The sequence below is a fragment of the Meriones unguiculatus genome, chromosome 4 (assembly GCF_030254825.1).
Source record: "Meriones unguiculatus strain TT.TT164.6M chromosome 4, Bangor_MerUng_6.1, whole genome shotgun sequence".
Lineage (NCBI taxonomy): Eukaryota > Metazoa > Chordata > Mammalia > Rodentia > Muridae > Meriones > Meriones unguiculatus.
Genome location: NC_083352.1, coordinates 5,290,432 through 5,313,713, shown reverse-complemented (window position 1 = coordinate 5,313,713; position 23,282 = coordinate 5,290,432). Strand labels below are relative to the sequence as shown.

Below are 23,282 nucleotides of genomic sequence, written 5' to 3'. Positions count from 1 at the left end.
AGGGCACTTTGACCGAAGTTCAAACACAGTGGGTTGAGTGAGAAATCGAACTAATATGCAAATTATATTATGAGGTTATTAACATGCGAACCTTATTTTGAGGTGATTAATATGCAAATCTTATCCTGAAGTTATCAAAATCCATTCTTTCAACTATATAAAAACCGTTACCCTGAACACAGCAGTCCTCCAGCTGCTTCCTCCATCCCAAACCCAATACAAGCAGAAAGGCTTGCTCAGTCTCCCTGGAAGCGTCCTGCTTTAAGTCACACAGGACATACATTAAGCTAGCTCTTACTGAAATGTACTTATTCACCAAAAAGTTCAAGTCGGTGAATTAACGAATCCTGTGATGATGATGGGTCCCAATACATACGGTTTTCATCGAACACAGCATCTATGGCAGAGCCTCTAGGGTCCAAAGCCCAAAGCTTGTAGTATATGTTTCCACAGAAAAGAATAAACTATCTAAGAATAAAATATCTGCCTGGTTACTGGCACCCTGAAAGGGCAGGAGCAGCTGCCACTGTCATCAGAGCATACTCGCCATGTCTGCACTTTTGAGAGCAGCAAGCTGTAATTAACTCTGCGCTCCCCAGCTGGCCTCTGCCGTCCCCTCCCCAGGCCCCTCTTGAAGTGTGGCGAGATGAGGCTCCTCATCTGTTGCCAGGCTTAAGAAAAGAAATGGTATTGTTTGCTCAGTCAAGACACCCAGAAAGTGTATGAAAGAGTGACGGTAATTAAATTTCTAGATAATGCCAGTTGAGTACAATACATCCAATCAAAGAGTCCTAAGTATACAGACTTTATTTTGGGGATTAGCATGAAAAAAAAAATGTCCTTCATAAGTAAATCATCTGGGGTGGACAGGAGCCAGCTCCACAGCTGGGTGCTCCCTAGGTGATTTTTAGGCCCACCCAGGATGAAAACAAGGTTGCAGAGCTGCAGCTAACGCCTCCATCTGAGGTTTTCTGTTCCGACTGATTTTCCTTCTTAACTATTTTGGTGATGTCCAAGACAGTGTAGTTGACAGAACTGTGCTTGGGGCTTGTTTGTAGAGTGTAGAGCGGATGAACAGGAGAGTCACCACACTGTGGATTCCCTGGCCCCTGATGAAGTCCAAAAAAACCCCACCAGAGCTTAGTGATTCCTAGATATGCTGTTAATTTCACTGACTGACTGACCTTTCTATACCAGAAGCTGTGAACTGGCCAAGAAGCTGGGCTACAGCTGTAGGCATGGGCGCACAGGGCCAGGCTAGATCTTAGACCCAGCCACCGTTAAATCCATACCATAGATGCCCGTGTGAAGTGGAGAAAATATCTGACTCCAAGGAAGTCGTGAGTGTGATCACCAGGCTCAGGGACTGAGAACAGAATGGATCTCACCATCCCTCAGTTCATTTCCACTTCACATGAGAAACGCCTAACACCAAAAGCAGAGTTCGTCCAGCCAAGGAGTTCAGCTGTCACACTGGTGTGGTCTGGAGGGGAGAAGCCCCTCATCTGACTGGGCTAAAGCCACAGGACAGAGAGGAGATTCCAGACGCACCCCATTGGTGGACCAGAGAACTCAGGGCAGGAGGTGAGCTTGCTTACAGACCCGTTTACTTTTCATTGTGTTGGCCTGAAGCTTTTGTTCAGGTTCCTGCACGCTCTTCCACTCTTGACCATCTCTTCCACAAAGAGCCCCTACTCCCCACCCACCCCCGCACCAGACATGACCGCTTCACCACCAAAGCGACCACTGCTCTCCCGCCCCTCCCTGCGCCCTGGATTCATTTCTTTAAGTAGCTGCTATGTCTCATTTCTGAATCGAACTGTTTGGAGGCTTTGTGCAATGTGGGCTGTGAGTGTTGTATCCAGTTTCCCATTCTAACTTTTCTGCGTTGAACCCTACAACTCCTTCCTTGGATGAGGGGTCACCGCGGCCATTTTATTTAAGATGTGGTTTTATGAATGTGGTTCAAATCCAACAAGACTGTGTCCTTCACGGTGGAGAAGTGTAGGATGGGAGGCAAGGATAAGGGCTGAGTCCCGCAAGCCAAGGATACCGAGATGACCAGCTGATCGTCAGGAGCCAGAACAGGGCTGCACGGACTCTTTCTCGCTACCTGCAGTGGAAGCCACCCTGCATGCCTAACACCTGGAGCTGTGAAATAACACCTTTAGATGGCTGGTGCCACTCAGCTGTGGCGGTCTGTTCATGGTTGCCCAAGGAGATGCACACAGTCATGAAAACTAGGCTCTGGCATCTCTGGAAGTTATGGAATTTACAACCTGGATGCTCTTCTGAACTACAATTTAAAATCTGTGGACAGGAAGCAGACACTAAATGAAGTGTTCTTACGTGATCGTTTGTTCCTTAATGCAGTAAACGAGAACAAGTAGATGCAGGAGAAACCACGTCTGCAGCGGGGCAGCACGCATGCGCGTGCTTAACTTCCTGTAGGAACTAACCCGAAGTCCGCTTTGAGCCTAGAAACTGATAGTGTCACGGTGGAAGATGCAATAAACGAGTCTGCTTTTGCCGCTTGTGTGACTCCTGGAGTCTGTGCCTTTGACTCTGCACCAGCTCACCCCTGTCCCCCAAGGGTCCCGGGCCTGGATTCAAGCAACAAGTAGATGCGCTGAGGTTGTGCTTAATCGTAGGTTTTTGCAACCTGATCCTCCAGAGTTCTCATTTTTTGGACAGGGGATGTCCAACACACTCTCCCAGTTCTGGCCTGTGTCCCAGGCTCTAAAAAACTCCCCATGCTAGCGAGGTGTGGTGGCGCACACCTCTAATCCCAGCATTCAAGAGCAGAGGGAGGCAGAGCTCTGCGTCTGAGGCCAGCCTGCTCTACAGAGTGAGTTCCCAGACAGCCAGAGCTACAAACTGAGACCCTATCTCCAAGGTGAGGAGGGAAGAAAAAGAACAAAAAGGTTCCTCATTCTAGAACACCATAGGACACCGCTAAAATACTGACTGGATTTAAGTCTGATCTTTTCACATCATGAATTTGCTCTTATATTTGGAAAGGAGTAACTATTTACTACACTGGAAACACTTTTGTAAAGAAAATTGGGGAAAATGCAAAGTAAAATGAGTCCTTGTGTCTCCAGTATTGTAGGTGACGATTAATGTTTACTGTTGATATATCTTCTGGTAACGCTGTTGTTAATCCTAAACAACTGCATAACCAAATCACCACACAAACTGGGTTTACTTAGTTAACCTAGAACACAATGCTGGGCAATAGTTACTCCCTCCTAAACCTCCAAGCCCTCACAGTTTCCTAACATTTAGATTTTACCCATTATACTTGCTTTTTGTGAAATCTTAGATCTAGTTCATTCTCCACATGGGTCCAAGATCCGTTCTCCAGCTCTGCTCTCCTAGCTCTGCCCCCACCATTTTGCCTCCCACTCATTTCCAGGTCCTCTGGCTCCTCCCCTCTCTGGCCTACTCCTTCTTCTCTGTTGCTCACCATTGTAGCTAGTTGCTTTATTTTGGCCTGTTTACACAAAGTTGAAACAGGATGCTTAGAATAAGTATCACAATGCAATATCCAGATTGAAACCAGAGAGTGGGGGGGGGGGGAGAAATCAGCATTTGAATGAACAAGGTAAAGTGTATACATTCCAACACTATACCAACACTCCAGTGAATGTTTATGCAAATCTAAATAAGTTTGAGACCTTTTGTAATGAGATAAATGTAAATTTAGAACAAAGTGTAAAATATCCATAATAATAGGATCATCTCCTAGATGTGTAGAGTTCTCACTTTCCTTAATTGTTTTCACGTTTAGATTCAGCCCAGAGAAAGGAAACGCCATTGTATTTACAAAACAGATCATTAACTATAATTACATTTATAAGGAAAACCACTTTGGTCCCGCATCAAGTTCAAGGGTATACTGTCAGGCACACAGAAGACAGTTTCCAGTGTGAGTGGTGCTGTTTTCCAGCCAGCTGCACAGAAGGTGAGGGGGTTAAGTAGCATTCAGACACCTAAGATGTTTGTATTACAGGCAATTATGTCTGTAGCCAAAGCGATCAAGAAACAAGACTTGTCTGGCAGATAACTGTGTTGCAAATAGAAATTTGTAGATAATTAAAAGAAGTTGAAATCCAATTTAAAAGTTCCAATCATTTGCTCTACTTACCACCCAACATAAATCTACAAAAAGGAATGTCAATAAACTGCTAAGTCTTATACAGTCTCCACATAGCAGCCATACAAATGAGCTGTGTCCTTCCTTTCAGTGTCCCTCATGAGAGCCACCCACCCTAATGCCCTAGTCTCACCAGTCATGTCCTTTCTCTGTGTCTCTGACAGACATTGTGTCCACTACACTTCCTGGGGCAGATGGTCACCTGCCAGTTACACCCCGCCTGCCTTACAGCTGCACCCCGCCTGCCTTGCACAAGCTGTGTTCCTTCGCAGCTAGACTGACATCCAGAGGACCAGATAACAAGCTTCTATCTCTTTCTCGGCACAATAGGTCTATGGATACTTTGGACAGGAAGGAGAAAAGAGAAAACAGAAGAAGAAAAATAAGGAAGAGGGGGCAAGAGTGAGAAAGAAGAGTAGAGCAGGGGGGGTTGGGAAGGCAGAGGAAGGAAGAAAACAAAATCCAGCATCCCAATGTAGCCAAGGCGGGTTCCCAACTGGCTGATGGCAGAGACTCGGGCATCTCTGCTGCTGTCTCACCACTGGGAGAGAGAAAACAGTGGATGAACCCAAACAAGTGGTCCAAAATGGCCATTTCCAAGGGTTTGCCTCATGATAGAGAATGCAGGCTTTCTCTTGGGAAGCAATTTCTCTTTTATATCTTCAAGTTGTATATAACTGTACTGCAGAGAGTTAAACGTTTATTGATTTAAATATACCCAAGACAGAAGCGAATTTAAATCCCCATCACTGTTAAATGAATTGTGAAATGTTTCAGATTGTCAATGGATTTTACTAGCTAATTTTCTCTCTGACAAATACCAGCTGTGGTCAATAGGCCATAATTTTCTAATTCAGAAAGAAAACCTACTTTTTCTCCTAATGAGAAGTTTACTGACAAGAGTTAAAATATAAGAAACTTCATGTTTACAATGAAGATCGTAAAAAAATAATCTCTAAGGTCCACATAATCAAAGGCACAGCTCTTACATTTTATCCTTGCATGTAAACTGGATTTTCTTCAGGTAAAGCAATCCACACTTAGAGTGAGATTGCAAATCGTATTTTCCTGTGTAGATACATCACAAAGATAATTTGATTCTCACCACAGCTGAAGCAGCTCAGACTGATGTCCAGACATCAGAACATTGCTGCGGACTAGTCAAGGACTTGCTCAGGCCACATACAACGCAGGGATGGACAAAAAGAAGGTGACAGCAAGGTCAATCCAGACAGAATGAATTCTGTAGAAGTTTTATTTTTTTATGAAAATGTCCTACATGGATACTCTATTTGCACCATTTCTGCTCCTCTCTCTTCTTCATTAATTTCTTGCCTGTCCCCCCAACTCTGTTTTCCTTATTATGGTGGCATGTGTGTGACTAATATATGGGTATATATATCCAATGAGCCCCCTTACATGTACATGTATTCAGATGCTCACCACTTGAGATCACCTCTAAGGGGTCTTGTCCCTGATGAGGACTGAGTCTCCATCAGCAGCCAGTGATGGCCAGCGGCCTCTTTTTGTCCATCCCTGCTTGTGAGATTCCCTCATCTGTGCTGGCATGACAGATGGAGAGGTTGTTGTTCAGGTCTTCTTTGGGTGACTACATTCATGACACTTTGTGTGTGACAAGCTCTTTAAAAATTCTGGTAAATTGTTATCTTATAAACTGATGGATCTTGGATTAGAGTTTTAAGTCAAAAGGTAAAGTCCAGCTCGATTTTAACCTCTTATCTGTGTGTGTATGTGCATATATGATAAGAGTAGGAAGTGTGAAAGCAGAGAGGGTTCCATGATCATTGAAAGGAAAGGCAGTATAATCTCAGGGGAACAGAAGGTCTGTAAGATACAGAAGGGGCATCTTGTTGGGGTGCAGAGGTCTTCAGAAAAAGCCACTGTGAAGGCAGCATAAGGGCAAGGTACACAGGCACACATGTGTGAAAACGTTACAATGCAGCATGATACATTTTCTAACTAGAAACCTTAATAAGAATAGGAAAATATGGAGCAAAGCTTACATCTGCTGGCTTTCTATTTCTTTAGCTTCTTCATTCGACCTTGCTGTGGTTTAATGCACAGGTCTTTCACCTTTACTTTATTGCCTAGTGTTGGGTCACTATCATCCGGCCTTCTGGCAAACCAGGCTGTTTTGTCTGTCTCCTGTTCAGAGACTCCAGACATAGTAGATGCAATTGTGCTGTGTTTTGACTTTCGATCTTGAGCTCTGGGTGCCTATTCTGTGTGATTTGTATCTTGCATCAACTTGTACATCAGTTCAGCAGTTTTACATAGACTCTTTAGACATTTCTTATATAAAATAATGTCTCCTACAAAAAAGAAAAGGGGTGGCACTAAACTCAGGCCACAGAGATGGACCAGTGGGTAAGGGGCTTGCTATGCACACCAAAGAGGCTGAGTTCAAATCCCCAGCACTCATGTAAAAGCTGAGCATGGCAGCACTGTGTAACTGCAGCACAGAGCGGGAGAGAGAGGCAGATGCCAGAAGTTCACTAGCCCAAACCACTTGCTCCAGCCTCAGTGAGAGGCCCTGTCCCAAGGTTATGAGGCACAGAATGATGGAGGACACCAACGTCCTTCTCTAAAGCGCTGTGTGCACACACACAAGCGCATACTCACATTATATTCACAAAACAGATACAGTATTAACACATAAAACCGCCGAGTCCTTTGTGCCTCCTGTTTCAGTTTATTTATATAACGAGTGTTCCTTCTTTTAAGGTGAACAGAAGCCAAACACCACGTTCCATGGTGCTTTTATTATGGATCCTAGAAAGACCTCACTGTTGTTATACAGCATCCATTCTTGAGACGGGCTTTGTGAACTCCTAAAGCAGTGTGCACCCTTGGCTATCTGTGTGCTTTCCCCCTGAAATGTGTGTTCTATGTGTTGCTTATCCTACAATTAAATGTCTCCCCGCTTCACGTGGTTGGAATTTAGATGTGAGGTGCACTCGAGCAACTCATATGCTTGTGCATACAAGGAAGAGGACGATCGGACAAATCATTAGCAAGGAAGGTAAGAGGAAAGGGGCCGAAGAGGGAGGAGAGAGAGGCTGAGGCAGGGGAAAGAGGGAGAAGAGACAGACGCAGAGGGGAAGAAAGGGAGGAGACAGAGGCAGAGCAGAGCTGGAGACTGTTAAATACTTCAGAGAGCTGCCCTCCTGATATGTTTTCACCAAGAGGTGCGCTCCACAGAGTGCTGGCTCCCTACACCTCCCATGATTGCTACAAACTGCAATTGGCCGCTGACCTGGAGCCATCTGCTGTGCAGATTAAACTACCCTGCGCTCTTCTGCGTGGAATCGGGACTTCCAGACTGGCAAAAATGATCATTTTGGAACAGGGATTTAAAAAAACGAGTCACCCTGCTGGTCTCCAGGAAATATGAACATATCTAAACAGTAGGAGGTTACTGTTCCGTTTTGTTTTCTACTTAAAGCACTTTTATCTCATTCCTATTCCCAAATGCTTGAAGCCAGTATTTCTCTCAAGGACTTTGATTTCAAGGCATACCACCAATTGTGTATGTATGTCCTGCCCTGACAGATTTTTGATTTTACAAGGTAATAACTGAACTTTTAAACCATCTAGAATTCAGACAACGAAACACAACTCCCATCCTGGTCTGCTTACAGGTCCTATCCAGCATTGGAGTCTCTGGAACGGGAGTGACAGTCAGGTGGAAGTCGCCATGTGGGCGCTAGAAATCAAACCCAGATGCCCTGGAAGAGCAGCCAGTACACTTAACCTTGAAGCTACCACGCCAGGCCCATGAGTTAACTCAGAAGAAGACGCTGTGACCTTAAGGGTTTCTCTCCGCCTCTGACTTTGTAGTAACCATCATTTTTGAGGATCTGTGCTTGCCTTTTCCTTTGTTATGACTTTATCCTTTTACAAGCAGTAATTATGTGCGTGGAAGGCAGGAATGACTGTCTAAGCCACATTGCACATGTAAGTGGAAGCTATAATTTAGGACTGAGAAGTGCCTCTCTGTTCAAGGAGGAAGATGCTGTGGGCAGAGCAGTTGGAAGATTCTGGGATTTCCCTGTTGAGGACCATGCCCTATTCCCTTCTCCCGAAAAAGGGGGATGTCCTGAGATGACACATAAATTCAGAATCTGGAACATCCAGGGAGGCAGCTCTCCTGATTGGCTGCTTCCTTCCAGACACACGCCACAGAGTATGAGGTCATTTTTCTTCTTATTTGGAACTCCTAAGGTCAAATTTACATTGGCTTATGAGCCACAAGAAACACACATTATATGAATACTATAAGAAGTTATGTATGTTGTATGTAATAGTGTATTAAATTATATTAATACTGTGTATTTTTGTGCTATATGCATATAGTTAGATTTATATCATGTATCTATAATTTTAATAATAAAATATATTACACATAAAAAAGAAACACCCTTTAATATAATCTTCCTCTATCCAGCCCACTGGTCCAAGGCAGCTGCCCAGTAAGCAGGATGCTCGTTTCTCTACATGAAACATACAATCTTTCCCCCATTTCTCTGCTATAAACCTTTCCAGGGAAAAGCGCACACACTTCCCTTTCAGGGCTTTAACAGTTCTGGTTTATTTTCCATGGACCTAGTCCATTTTGAAACATCTTTAATTTTTTATGATTCTCTAAAACAAATGCATGGCTGTAAATACTGACCCATCGGTGAAGCTCTGCGGCACTGGCCCGGGGGTCTGCAGGTTCTCTGCCTGTTCTGCATGTCCTGCATGTTCAGCATGTTTCATGCTGATGAGGCTCACTGTGCCAAGTGTCAATCAGAAGCTGATATCTGGGCCAGTAGTCTCTCATCGAGATGGGCCCTTGACATTTTAAATTTGCACCATTGGTGTTTTGAAAGCATCAGCTGTAGGTGTCAAGCCTTCCTGATAAATTACCTCTTGTTATTCTTGACCTAAAACATCAGCTTACTCAAGTCAATGCTTTCAGTGTTAATTCATTTGAGCATTCATTGCCAGGGCTCGCTCTCATCTCACCGCCTGGGTACTCCCTGTAGACATTTTTACACCTGTGTACCAGGAGCACAGGCAGACCTGCAGAGAGAGACGGGTCACTGCATACAGTGCATACGATGGTCGCTGCAGAAACAGCCCTCAATGGCCAGGAGCAGTGAACGAGAAAGCACATTCTGGCATATGCCGAAGAACAGACTCATTTAGACATGAATGACAGCCAGCGCAACAATCCTCCACGGTGGCAGTTCTGAACACTCTGTCATCCCACTGGAAAAACGACAGCGTTCAGAGGTGGCAGATGCTGTCTGTGAAAGTCCATCTTAATACAACTTCATCTAACGCCATCCTCATGCTCCTGGTTCACACTCATGGCACGCGGATCTTCTCTATGGCGTTCTAGTTTCCATCAGAGATGTCTGAGAGAAATCAGGTAAATACACTTGCTGCCAAGCCTGGCCAGGAGTGCAGTCCCTGGGACCCACATGGGAGAGGGAGAAAACCAATCTTACAGACTGTCTTCTGACCGCCACATGTGTACCGTGATACATGTACACACACACACACACACACACACACACACACACACACACACACACGTATATTTTAACACAGTAAATTTAAAAGACTAAGGCTAAGCATAAAAAATAATTATGACAATCCTTCTGTAACCCAAAAACATTTCAGGTTCCTAGTAAAATCACCTGTGGGTTCTGAGTGTAGATCAATTTCAGCCCCAAATCACAGACTCCTGGAGGCTGAGTCAGATCAGTTCCTGCCAAACCATGTTCTTAGCACATCATGGGGAAAGCTGTGTGATAAACTACGATCTTGCCACCCTTCTTTGTATGTATCAAGAGCACACATATCCGAATACTGTATGCTGAGGAACAAGTGTGGGTGCACACAGACCTGTAGCATGACGTGGCTTCGCCTTCCTCCTGGTTCACCTTACTTTGCACTGTGGTGCTTCCTGTTATTGCACTAACTGCAAAGCCGTCTGTGCTGGCTTGAATGAGAATGCCCCCCCCCCGTAAGTTTGGATATTGGAGTATTGGTCCCCACTTTGTGAGTGGTTGGCAAGAGTTAGGAGGTGCAGCTTGGCTGGAGAAGCACCTCACTGGAGGTGGTCTTGGAAGTTTCAGGGCCTCTTGTGACATTCTAAGCTCCCCGTTTCTGCTTTGTGCTCCTTTGGTTCAAGATGTGAGTCCTCAGCTGTCAGCGTTCAGGCCCAAGCGCCGTGCTTGCTGCCTGCTCCATGCCGGCCACACCGTGTGCACCTTAATCTCCCAGAATCGTAACCCAAGCGCACTTTATTCTCTAAGTGTTTTATGGTGTTTTACCACAGCCATGGAAAGATAACTAACACTCCTTCATCCTGTTGTGTTCAAGGGTGCAACCGTTCCCTGGGCAGAACAATTCAAACTGGCGTGCCATGTCTTGATTGGAATTGTATGTAATTGGGGCTTTATTTCAGTTTCTCTTCATTCTTCGTGATTCAGTCTTGATCAGTCCTCTGCCGCGCTTCCGCTGAAGTTGTCATGTTTCTTTGTCTTCTCTTCCAAGTAGGTCTCACCAGTGTTGGTCTTTGGTGCTTCAAGGGTGCTACTGGTCCTTTGATATTTTGCTCTGACTAACTAGCTTGACTCAATCTTTTCCTGCCCGGAGTCTCCCGAACTCGGGTGTTAACTACAGTTGATAAGGTCAATGTTGACATTCTGGAATGCTTGCCAAATATCTTGTTAAAATCTGACTGAATGCCAACACATGAAATGGGACTGGTGAAATAGGAGGTGGCAGAATAGAAACCCCTTGGGGTACTGATGAAAGTGCCATGCCCTGAATCCTGGTGTCATTCAGGGAAAAAATCCAAGTTCTTGTCTTGCAGTGATAGCAACAGAAAACTGTGAGCATCTCAGAAAGGCACTAGAGGGAGTCTCAGCATAAGATTAAAAAAAAAAAAAAAAAAAAAAGGAAACAGGAGAGCCTCTCACTGAGGAAATACACAGACGTACCCATGGAGAGCCTCTCACTGAGGGAATACACAGACGTACCCATGGAGAGTACAGTCTCAGAAGCCAGACTGGCTGTGAAGGTGTTCGCCTGAAAGAAGTCAGTCTGCAAAGACTGAAAAGTTGGTTAATTCTTCAGACACCTGAGTCTCAGTAAGATAAAAATATGTCCTAAGTTATGCAAAGAAGCAGGGACTCAAGGTGCAAACAAGCGGGTAAGATTAATGTCTGGCAACACACCCACATGCGTAGATATCTGTTAGTGACCTGACAAAGAACACAAGGTCTCCTTGTAACACATTTCAAAGAACTTAAATAGAACACAAACTGGCAATTTAAAAAATCAGGGAAACAACACATGAAGAAGAGAATGCCAACAAAGAAAATAAATTATAATACCTTAAGAAAATATCACTGGAGGGTTTCAGTGCAGATGAGTCAAGAAAAAAAAAGAATTATTTCATTTAATTTAAGTTATTGAGTCAGAACAGTAAAATAAGCAGAAAAGTGAAGGGTTCCACTGGATGGTGAGTGTAGATGCACCGTGGGTGTCTCAGGGTTTGCAAGTGAGAAAAAGAGAGAAAGGGCCAGAGGGATGACCCATTTTTTAATTGGGTTAGTTTGTTTACTGGTGTTTGATTTCTTGGGTCACACACACACACACACACACACAGAGAGAGAGAGAGAGAGAGAGAGAGAGAGAGAGAGAGAGAGAGAGAGGGAAACAGGAGGAGGACTAGCTGGGATGAGTGTGGGAATCAGGAGATGAGAGGGGACAAGAGGGGAATCAATGAGGTGAGGAAGAACAGAAGGGAATGGGGGGGTGAGAGGGTGCAAGAGGCAAATGGAGAGTGAACACTATCAAAACACTTTGTACGTGTGTAAAAGAATTACAATAACACATGAAAAGTAAGCATGAAAATGACACCATACGTTTATGGACTGGAAGAATCTGTAGCAGGAAATTTCTACACCCTCAGTGAGACCCACACATGCAGAGCAATCTCACTCAGAACTCCAGAGGTGGTGTGGAAACAGGAAAGGGTGCTCTAGAGTTTATATGGGAGCTGAAAGGATCCCAAGTACCCACAATAATGGTCAGGAAGAAGGGCAAAGTTACAGTGCTGCTGGCTTTACACACACTGATTCAATGACACATTACAAGCTACAGTCATTAAAGCCGGGGGTGTGGCATAAATATGCACACGGGGTCCAGCGAGCAGACTAAAGGACTCAGAAAGATGCTAGTGTTTATCGCCAGCAATAATCCCCAAATCAACACAACTGTCCCGGAAGTGCCCCAGAGGTAAAGCTGCACATGCGTTAGCCAGATCCCCAGTCTTAGTTCTGAGTGAGCCGTAACACTGGCTTTGCTCACCCCATCCTTGGACTATGTGTGTGGTCCAGCCCACTTGCACTGACTTAGGGCATTCTTGCTCCTCACGTTCCTGCAAGCTATTTGTGACCTTGTGACACACAGTTGTAAAATTTATGTTTGACAGGCATACACACACCAGTTCCTAGCCTCTGGTTGCTTCCCTGTGAAGGTTGGGATTGAAGCCGCTTTACCCATTTCCTGATTTCTCTGGTATCTTCATCATGCCCTGAAGATGGCTGTGGCTGAGCTGCCCTTACAAGTGACCTCTCTCAGGCCTTAACCTGAGGTTATTGTAACACAGGGACATTTCATTGTGGTCAGGTGGCATTCACCTTCAACCCGTCTCTTTGTAGTGTTGGTGACAAGCAGAGAGAAGCTGACCCCTGGCTGGGGATCATAGGAAAGGAAAGGGCGTTTTGTCTCCAGCTGTTTCCTGGCTAAATGCCACCTCCCAAGTGCACTCTGGAGAGTGGATGGCATTTCCAGGAATCTCTCTTGCTTTCTTCTAACAATGCAGTGACCACAAAGTGACTATTGTGCTGTTGAGATCCTTCCGGCCTATTCACGTCCTATCTAATTTTACAATTTCTGCTCGTGACTCTATAATCATCTGTCCTAACATTTCAAAATCCTCAATGCAAATTGAGATGTAGAGGCATTTTCCCTAATATTCTTATCGAATATCTGTCACTGGTAATTCCTGTGTATTAATTAGACTCAAGCCATTATAGTACTTCATTTTCATTATTTTTATTTTGCCATTTTACCTTTTTAAAAAATATCTCAGACTTTGTAAATCCCCAGACTTTTGCAGAATGAAGGAAACATTCAAGGGTAGTATTGACAAGTTGTCTTGTCCACAGTAGCTCAGAGGCCTCCAGATCTCTGGATTGGTGGAAAGCCTTGAATATTTTATCCTATTAAATCCTGCATCTAACCCTGCAAAGCCCCTTGCTCCCCTGCTGAGCAGACAAGGCCTGGGAAGGTTGTCCCAAGTCTCCATCTGACTCAGGGAAGTGCATCGCAGGCCTTCTCCCACTCAAGCTTTTCTTCCTGCGGATCCTGTTACAGGGAGATTCTTCCCTGCCTTGGGGCAGCACCAGGTAACATCTCTGTCCTGTGCCTGTGTGTCCACGGCCTCAGCAGACTGAAGACCCTATTTGTTGCTTCTGCAGTCTGAATGATCCCTAGCTCTGCTCCCCCAGACTTGTGCTTTCTCCGCTCTGCTCACAGTTCTTTCTTTCTTAGCCTATATTCCTTTTATCTGGCACTAAATTTTAAATCACTAATTTAAAAATTGAATTTCTCTTTCCTAAATAAAAAAAATGAAAGGAATATTAATAGACATTTTAAAGCAGGAATGGAAAGCTCAGAGAGCTATCTCTTCCCAGGAACTCCCAGTCACACAGCACTGGGCTGCTAATAACTGTGAATCTAAATTGGGAAGAAAATGAGTGGGCAAGTGATAGCTTATCATCCTTACAGGAGTTACTGAATATTTTAGATTGTTCACTAAAGCCACAGAGAGCTGAGTGCCAGAGGCTGGAACCTCCAGATTCATCCTAAAACAGCAACTAATTCTGAAAATAAAAATAAAATTAAAATGCTTTCAATATGTTCTTTCTAGAAAAAAAAAGGATGACTTCAAAGCTGACTATTAGGCATAATTAAATTAGCATATTGTGATTTTTAACTTTAAACTCATCCTGATACACATCTTCAAGCATCCATTTTGAAGAGATTTATTTTATTTGTGTGTGTGTGTGTGTGTGTGTGTGTGTGTGTGTGTTTCTGCACACGTGCAGGTGCCCACAGAGGCCAGAGGGCAATGGCCTCCTGGAGCTGGAGTTACAGGTGCTTGTGAGCCACCCGGTAATGGGTCCTAAGACCTGAACTCTGGTCCTCTGGAAGAGCAGCAAGTGCTCTGAACTGCTGAGCCACCTACCCAGCCCCGCACCCGCACATTTTAACAGCAAATGCTCACAGTGGTATTTATGGGCTGTGAGCTGATTAGATTTCCTCATATTGCATATAGTAACCATGTGTATTATGGGTAATTGTGTATGGATAAATGATAAGAATGATTTTTTTTTTTATTTGAGACAGGGTTTCTCAACCCTGGTTGTCCTGGACTCATTCTGTAGACTAGGATGGCCTTGAACTCACAGAGATCTGCCTGCCTCCCCCTTCCCCTCCCAAGTACTGGTATTGTAGGCCTGTGCCGTCACCACCCTGCAAGACTTAAAATCTTAACATATGGCTATTCCATCAAGTATTTGGACATAGTAGGCCTCATATCTTTTTTCCTCTTACAGTTTTCTCAATCTATGATTTAGTTTAAAAAGTATATTTATTTTAATTTCATATGTGTGTGTCCATGTGAGTATATGGGGTGTGAGTGTGTGTGTGGAGTGTGTGTGTATCCACAGAGCCCAGAAGAGATTGCTGGATCCCTGGAATGGAATTACAGCCTGTTGTGAGCTTCCCTTATGGTGCTAGGAACTGCTCTGGGGTCCTCTGGAAGAGCATCAAGAGTTCTTAACCCCTGAGCCGTCTCCCAGCCCCTCAGCTGACTTCTTATGTGTCAGTTTGTTCTCTTCTTTCAGCTATCTGCCAACATCCAAATAAACTGTTCCTCCACTTTTTTTTTCAAAACATGGTTTCTCTTTGTAGCCCTGACTGTCCTGGAACTTACTTTATGGTCCAGGCTGGCCTCAAACTCAGGGATTCGTTAGTCTCTGCACCCCAAGTGCTGGCATTAAAGGTGTGCACCACCGCCCAACACCTATCCTTAATGTAAGCTTAATTTTCCACTGTTGCAGGATCAAGGTTCAGCAAACATTTCTCATAAAGGGCCAGGCAGCGTGTGCTGCGGCCTCTTCAGCCATCCAGTCAGGATCTACAGCATCCTTTGCTTGGACTATGTTATCTTTAAGTGTAATTAGAGGATGTAAGGAAGCTGGCCATTATGGCTCAGGCCTCTAATCCCAAAACTGGGGAAACTGAGGCACAGGATCAAGGACAACCTATGTAGGGAAGGATTTGGAGGCTAGCCTAGGCTACAGTGTCTCATATAAAAACAAGACCTAGACAACATGCCTAGGTGAGAGGCTGTCTGTCAACAGGCCACAGAGCACACAAGCCTGCTGTGTCACCTGTTGTCCCTCTGGTGGGCTTCCTGCATGACACTTTTTTTTTCTTTTTTTTCTTTTTTTTATTTTTTTATTTTATTATTATTTTTTTTATCAGTTACATTTTATTAACTCTGTATCCCAGCCGTGTCCCGATCCCTCATTCCCTCCCAGTCCCTCCCTCCCTCCCTCATCTCCACCGTGCCCCTTTTCAAGTCCACTGATAGGGGGGACCTCCTCCCCATTCATCTGATCCTGTTTTATCAGGTGTCTTCAGGACTGGCTGCAAAGCCCTCCTCTGTGGCCTAACAGGACTGCTCCTCCCTTTGGAGGTGGGGAGACCAAAGAGCCAGGCATGACACTTTTTTTAATTAATTTTTTTATATTAGTTACAATTTGTTCAATTTGTATCCCAGCTGTAGCCCCTCCCTCATCCCCTCCCAATCCCACCCTCCTTCCCTCATATCCTTTCTTGCCCCTCTCCAAGTCCACTGATAGGGGAGGTCTTCCTCTCCTTCCCTCTGATCCTAGTCTATCAGGACTGGCTGCATTGTCTTCCTCTGTGGCCTGGCAAGGCTGCTTCCCCTTCAAGGGAAGGTGATCAAAAAACCGGCCACTGAGTTCATGTCAGAGACAGTCCCTGTTCCCCTTACTAAGGTACCTACTTGGAGACTGAGCTGCCATGGGCTACATCAGTGCAGGGGCTGTAGGTGATCTCCATGAATGATTCTTGGTTGTAGTATCAGTCTCAGAAAAGAGCCCTGTGCTCAGATTTTTTGGTTCTGTTGCTCTCCTTGTGGGGCTCCTGTCCCCTCCAGGTCTTTCTATCTCCCTCTTCTTTCATAAGATTCCCTGCACTCTGCCCAAAGTTTGGCTATGAGCCTCAGCATCCACTTTGATACCATGCTGGGTAGAGTCTTTCAGAGGCCCTCTGTGGTAGGCTCCTGTCCTGTTTCCTGTTTTCTCATTCTTCCAACGTCCTTCCCATTTGTCTTTCTGAGTGAGGATTGATCATCTTACCCTGGGTGCTCCTTCTAGCTCAGCTTCTGTAGGTGTACAGATTTTTGCAGGTTTTATCCTATATTATATGTCTAGTGTCCACTTATAAGTGAGTATATACCGTGTGTCTTTCTGCATGACACTTGTGAGGAGGCTGAAGTGCACAGGTGGCTCTGAGGTAAACCAGCAGTGTCCCCAGAGAGTCTCTCAGGCTCCGTGTTTCGCTTTCCCTGCCTGCAAAATGAAGCAGGTTTGTGAGAAGAAAGGCCTAGAGGGAGTTAGAAGCATGAAGAGGAGGGCGTCTTGGGCAGAACAGAGTTAAATGCAGCTCCATAGGCCAAGGCTGATGGCCATGGGGTTGGAATATGCCTGGGCAGGTTTGCGAACTGGAGGCAGCCTTCCTTTTATTAATTCCCAGGTGTGTTGCCTACACAGAAGGAACCTAACAAACCTAGGAAAGAAAGGAGGTGGTAATCACAGGGCAGGAAAAGAGACATAGAGGCCCAGTCCAGTAACTCAGAGTTTATAGACAAGCATTTCCTGCACCATGGAGAGGTCAGGAGAGAGGCACACACTGGATATTTTGAGAGGATGTTCTGCAGGATTTCGTTGCACAAAGTTACACACCCAGCCTGCAAGAGAATGAATACCAGTGGAGTAACGGATGCTAAGGTCTACGTGGAGAACCAGCCTGCTGGTGTTATGGAGCAAGGACTGTGGTTCTATAGAAGTGGAAGAACAGACAGAAGGTGGGCAGGAGGCAGGCTGCATGAGTGATGTGCATTACAGGGCTCAGAGGAGCCCGCAGTTCACACTGTGGGCAACAAGAAATCGCTGTATCCTCCAGCAAGTGGTCTCATGGTCCAATTTGCATTTAAGACAAATCACTCTGGCAACTGCAAGCCTGACTTGGAGGGGCCTAGTAAAGCAGGAAGATGGATGAGGGCCTGGATCCTGAGCCCTGGTGGGGAATGATGAAGCCTAGATCAGGGCAGCCAGAGAAGGTCAGAATAGGGAAAACTAATCTGAGCAATATTCATGAGATAAATGGTGGTGACTCCATGACTGATGGGAAATAGAAAGTGGGGGAGGAAAAAGGGGGAACAGAGTCCATGGACAAGAGAGCTGTGGGTAGCATGAGCATGATGGACTCAGCTCAGAGACAGCACACGAGAGAAAGCAGGGTCTGCTTTGCATGTAGGAGATCAGGCACTGTACCAAGGATGCAGGGAAGAGGTCCTGCAGGCTGACAGTAGGTGAAGACAAAGAAGAGTCAGTGGCTGAGGAAGTACAGGGAGAACGAAGCCACAGGCCCACAGCGCTGGGAAACAGGATGGAAAGGGGGAAGTGAGGAAAAGAATAGGAGGGGCAGAGGGACAGAAGGATAGTTCATGGGGCCTGGGAGGGGGGGGTCAGAAATAAGGTGGATGGTAGGGTGCTGAGTGGGAAGTCTGTAGAACTTACAAATATCAGGTCCGTTTGTTACAAATACAAACTGTTAATAAAATTGTATGTATGTCAGATTGTGTGTGTGTGTGTGTGTGTGTACAATGTTTTAAGGTACTGCGTGCATGGCGTTCTATACCTGGATAAACATAGAGACAAGCATCTAATCCTCAAAAAGGAAGAAGGAAGGAAAGAGAGGAGGGACGGGAGAGAGGAAGAGAAAGGAGCAGAGGAAAGAGAAATAACGGGGAAATAGAGGGAGGAAGGGAAAAGTCCCCCCAAAAAATCATAACATTAGCTTGCCACTGGAAAATAACAACATATTTGAAAATATTAGTATTGTGTATAATTACGCTAGGCTGCAATTAGATGATACAAATCTAAACATTCTCAGTGTTAGTGCTCCGATGTGTTGTCAAGTTTTCCTGGTTATCATAATAACAAGAATTAGCATCTAAGAAAATCCTTCCAGGCTCTTGCTTAAGTAGAAAAGAGAGCTGACTCCGCTGGATGGAGACACCAAGCTTGCATTCCTAGACTCAGTGGTTTTCAGAGGAGAGATCACAGGAAAACAGCACAGGGATAATTGTGTGTTAGCCTCAGAACTTGTGTCTGCAGGATCGGGGTGCCCTAGGGAAACCCTGTCCTTCCTGTGTGCCTCAAGGGAACCCAGAGTCAGCAGCCAAAGCACCCCTGTACTCAACACTAATCTTTTCAGCATCAGTTATTGCATGCTTCAGTCACTGACCGCCTATTAATTAATTTTTTCATCACTGTGACCAAGACAGATGAGAAGCAACTTAAGAGACAAGAGGTTCTCTTGGGCTCACAGTTTGAGGAACTTCTCATGGAGGGGAAGACCCTGCAGCTTGTGGCTCTGGCTGAGTGTGCCAGGAAGCATTGGGGAAAGAATGCTAGTGCCCAGATGCCCTTCTAATTTTTCTGTTTTTACCCAGCCCAGGTACCTAGCATCTGTGACTGGACTGCCCTCATGCAGGATGGGTCTGCCTCCAGTGAGCTCTCTGAAAACAGCCTCACTGACACACAGAAATACTCCTCTCTCTCTCTCTCTCTCTCTCTCTCTCTCTCTCTCTCTCTCTCTCCCTCTCTCTCTCTGAGTTTCATAGTCCAAACAAGCTAACCATGAAAGTGCTTAGCCCTCACTAGTCCACTTTTTGTCAGCATGACATCCAAGCACATCACCTTTAAAGCCATCACAGCACACTTCCAAAACCATTGCAAAAAAAAGCGAGTAGTAAGATTCTTACAGCTTCACACTGTCTAAATGCCATCGTTGCCTCATTCCCTTGAAGATGTCCAGGGTAGAGAGAAGACTTGATTGGCCAATTAGTTCCTTCATCCTAAAAGGCATTGCTTCAGCTCTTAGGAAACAGTTTTCAGGGCAGGATGGTGAACCAGGAAGACAAAGAAGACTTGGAAACAGGACAGACACACAGAGAACAATGTTCAGCCCAAACCGCTCAGCTTCCACACGAAGCCTTAGAAGGGAAACACTGAGGAAGGAAACATAGAAAGTGATGTCCATCTCCCCTCTCATAGCCCAACAGACAAAGGGAGAGGGCATGGAGTTCAGAGACTGGAACCAGGGCCCCTGGGGTTGGTGAGCACGCTGGGCCTGCCTCAGGTGCTGTGCAGATCAAGGAAGATCCTAGAGAAAAGGCAAATCCAATCCGGGAATGAGGTGTCCCTGTGCCTCTGGGGAAGATGGGCGGTCCTTGTCCCTGCCTTCTTACCTTGTATTTCTGGTGAAAAGCACTTGCTTTTACTACCTGCCACTTTTCTACTCACGGGATTTCATTATATCCTCTGTTATGTCAGTACCGTTTCCTTATCCTTGGTGTTTACATTTAGCACAGTGAAAATCTTGAAGAAAAAAAACCTGGTCTGTACTAGATACAGACCAGAATCTATGAAAAGGAAGTGGCCCAAAGGATGCCTGGGGACAGAGGAGGCGAGGAAAAAGTCCCATCCTGTCCACACAGGATTCCTGCCTGCTCTCCCCGGGCTAATGCCCACAAGTCCCTGCCAGTCTGCACAATGCTAACCCTCCAGGCTCACAGGGACAGGGACAGTGGGACTCAACGAATTTGCACACATCCAGCTGGTCATTAAAAACCACAACAAACAAACAAAACTGCCCACGTCCTTTGAGTCTTGGTAGTAGGAGGTCCTTGAGGGTTCCTTTCTACATATTGCCTGTCTCTGGCTCAGATTCACTCCTGCGATGGCATCTGCAAGGGGAAGACACCTGTTTGGGGAGCTCAGCAGAGTACAGACTCCAACCAGGGGGGAAAAAAAAAAAAACTCACCACTTTTCCCCAAATAGCTGAGATACGGTACAATTCTATTCATCACACACGTACACATGTATGTGGGTTTTTTTTGCCCACTCACTATCTGCAAGCCATGTATATATATACACATACAGAGACACAAATGTGTGCATTTGAGTTCCACGTGAATTCCGTCCATGGATGTGGCAGAACCCAGCAAAGTTTCCTTCAGAGGCGTTTCCGTTTTATTTAGTCTCCCTCAAGAATGCTCACATTCTGTGAAAGCCTGTGTCCTGCAGAGGGCTCCCATTCCATAGACACTCGCTGTTATCTGTAAACCCGGAACTGCCCACAGATAACATTAATGACTTGGTGTATCAGCCACTGGGGTGTCTGTCTGGAAGCATTCCCAGACGGTGGGGAGAGGGTGTCTTTAAAGAACAAAGTGCAAATAGAAGACACTCCAGCTATTTGAGAGCACACAGAACACACCAGCTCTCCTCGTAACAGCTGCCCCAATTCTCACAGGACGCACAAGCGCAGAGCATTGGGCTCTCTGGATGGCATTTGGATTAAATTAAAGTATTCCTTCAGTAAGCAAACGTTATGTTCTAGGTGGCTTTAATGGCATGCAGTACGGTCTGTGTTAGTTCTGGCTGGAGGGCAACGGGGGACACCCTGGCTGCCACAGAGTCCATCAGACACCCTTCACACCGGTCTCTGCCTCCAGCAACTGTACGTGAAGGTGGATTGCTGCTCCTCGCATCTCTGCATCATTAACAACGAAAACAGCCTCGGCACGTTCCAGAGCACGCTTTAGCCGGGGAGAGGACAGGCTGCCTTGGAAGACACCGGGAGCAAACTTGCGGCGATCCGGTGGCACGGAAGAATCTGCAGCGAGCGGTCCCTCCCGAGCGTGGACTCCAAGGTCGCACCTCACGGGTGACTGCTGCCTGTCCCTGATTCTAAACTAAACGTTTCGGGACAGGCTTGACAGGGCTACAGGAGCAGCACACATGGCGGCAGGGAAGTGGAGCAACTGTCACCCTGGCAGGGCACCGGGACTTCCCACCTCTCTCAAGGAAACGCCCACCTAAGTGGTTAAAGCTTCTCAGACACACAAACGCACACAGAAGCGCGCACATGCACTTCAGGAACACGCCTTGCATACCTTACACACGCCCGAGCACACACAAACGCGGGTGCGTACACACAGACGCACACGCCAGCGTGAAGACTGGCCCCGAACCCTTCCCTGGCTCACAACAGCCAGCTCTCACTTGTCCTGGCTCTTTGGTGGCTTCTGCAGGGAACACTATAGTCCCTTCAGTTGGCAAGCGCTGAACACCAGAATTGAACACACCGACCCCAGACCCATCCACAAGCTTCCTGAACCGCTAGTGAGTAAAAAGCCCAAATCGCTATGGAACTCCGGATATCGCCTCTCTTTCCTCTTAGAGGTGTGGAAGGTGTCGGGAGAGGAGTTAAACGGACAGCTTCCGCCCACCCGTGGGGTTTAGCCAGGCAGGGATGGCAGCTCCGAGCCTGGGCACAGCGCTGCAGGTCCCGACCTGCCCCTCACTTAGGCGCCGGCCTCTAAGACAATGGGCGGACACAGGGTCGAGGCAGGGGTCAGAGCATCTGTGCAGGAGGCACCAGCTGGCAAGCTCCCGCCGCATCTTTGTTCTCCCGTCTCCTTCCACCCCCAAAGAAGAGGAAGGAGCGCCCCATCGCCCCGGGAGCGGTCGCATAGGTGACAGCGCTGCATCTCCCATGGCAACTAGGGGCTCCTCCTTATGGCTAGATCAGAGTTCTGAGGATTCCGCTCTTGGCCTTCTTTCCCACATCCCAAAGGTAGCCTGGCGGTCCCCGCGAGCCCGGAAGGACCGAGAAGCCGCTTCTCCACGCCCCACGCCTGTCCAGCGCTCACCACGGCAGTTGGGACAGGCGCCGGGGACCCCGCGAGGCTGGTCCACGCGCGCTGCACGACCCAGGACGGAGGCTCCTCCAAGTTCCCCACGCGAGAGAGCCCCGCTGCTGGCCCTACCTGCGGGAGAACGATCCTCGGAGCCCGGTGCCCGGCGATCCAGCGACGGTCCCGGCTCGACCCTGGTCCTGGGCGCCTGGCCACCGCGCACAAACGGGCGGAGACGCGCGGAGACGCGCTGGGGACCGGACTCCGCCCGCCCGCGGCGCGCAGCCCCCGCCCCTCCCGCCGCTCGGCCCCGCGCCGCTCCTAGCCAGCCCGCGGCCGGGCTCCCGGCCTCTCCGCTCTCCGGGTCCCTCCGGGGCTCCACGCCCCGCCCGGGCCTGGTCCGGGCGCCCTCCCGCCTCCCCGCCGCGCCCGCGCCCCTCCCTCCCTCTCACGCGCTCTCACGCGTTCGCGGAGACCGCGCCTCCCGGGCTGGCTCCGCCACCCTCCCTCGGGCTCCTGCCGCCCCTCCCTCGCCCGGGATGCGGGGAAGGGGTCAGCTCCTCGAACTTTTCCGCGGGGAGGCGGGCCGCACTGCGCACTGCGCCGGGGCGCTCCTCAGACACCCCACCAGAACAAAGGCCTCCAGTCCCGGGGACTGTGGCAACTGTCCAGACCGAATGGGTGACCGATTTTAAAGCTACAGAAGCAAGTGCAGTCTTCTCCCCCAGTGCCAGCCAGGGTCCTGCTGAAAGGGGCTCCAAATTAAGAATATAGGCACAGGGCACCACGAAGGCAAGGCGGGCCAGGACTGTCTTGCATTCATTTGCCGCAACAGAATACAAGATGCACCTGCCCCCTTAAAAGTCGGTTTTCCGCTAGCCTTGTAAAGTTTGCTTGTCCATATTTTGCCAAAATGTGGTGTGGTGTGTGGGGTGAGGTGG

At 47.1% G+C, this 23,282-nt stretch overlaps 1 protein-coding gene across 1 annotated transcript in view; it reads right to left on the bottom strand.

The window, feature by feature from the left end:
* Myo16 (myosin XVI) overlaps positions 1–22,605 on the bottom strand; it is a 450,668-nt gene extending 428,063 nt beyond the window's left edge. The window contains exon 1 of the mRNA XM_060381367.1: positions 22,474–22,605. The gene's annotated coding sequence lies outside the window, so the exon portion shown is untranslated. The remainder of the gene's footprint in view (positions 1–22,473) is intronic.
* Between the last annotated feature and the right edge of the window lie 677 nt (positions 22,606–23,282).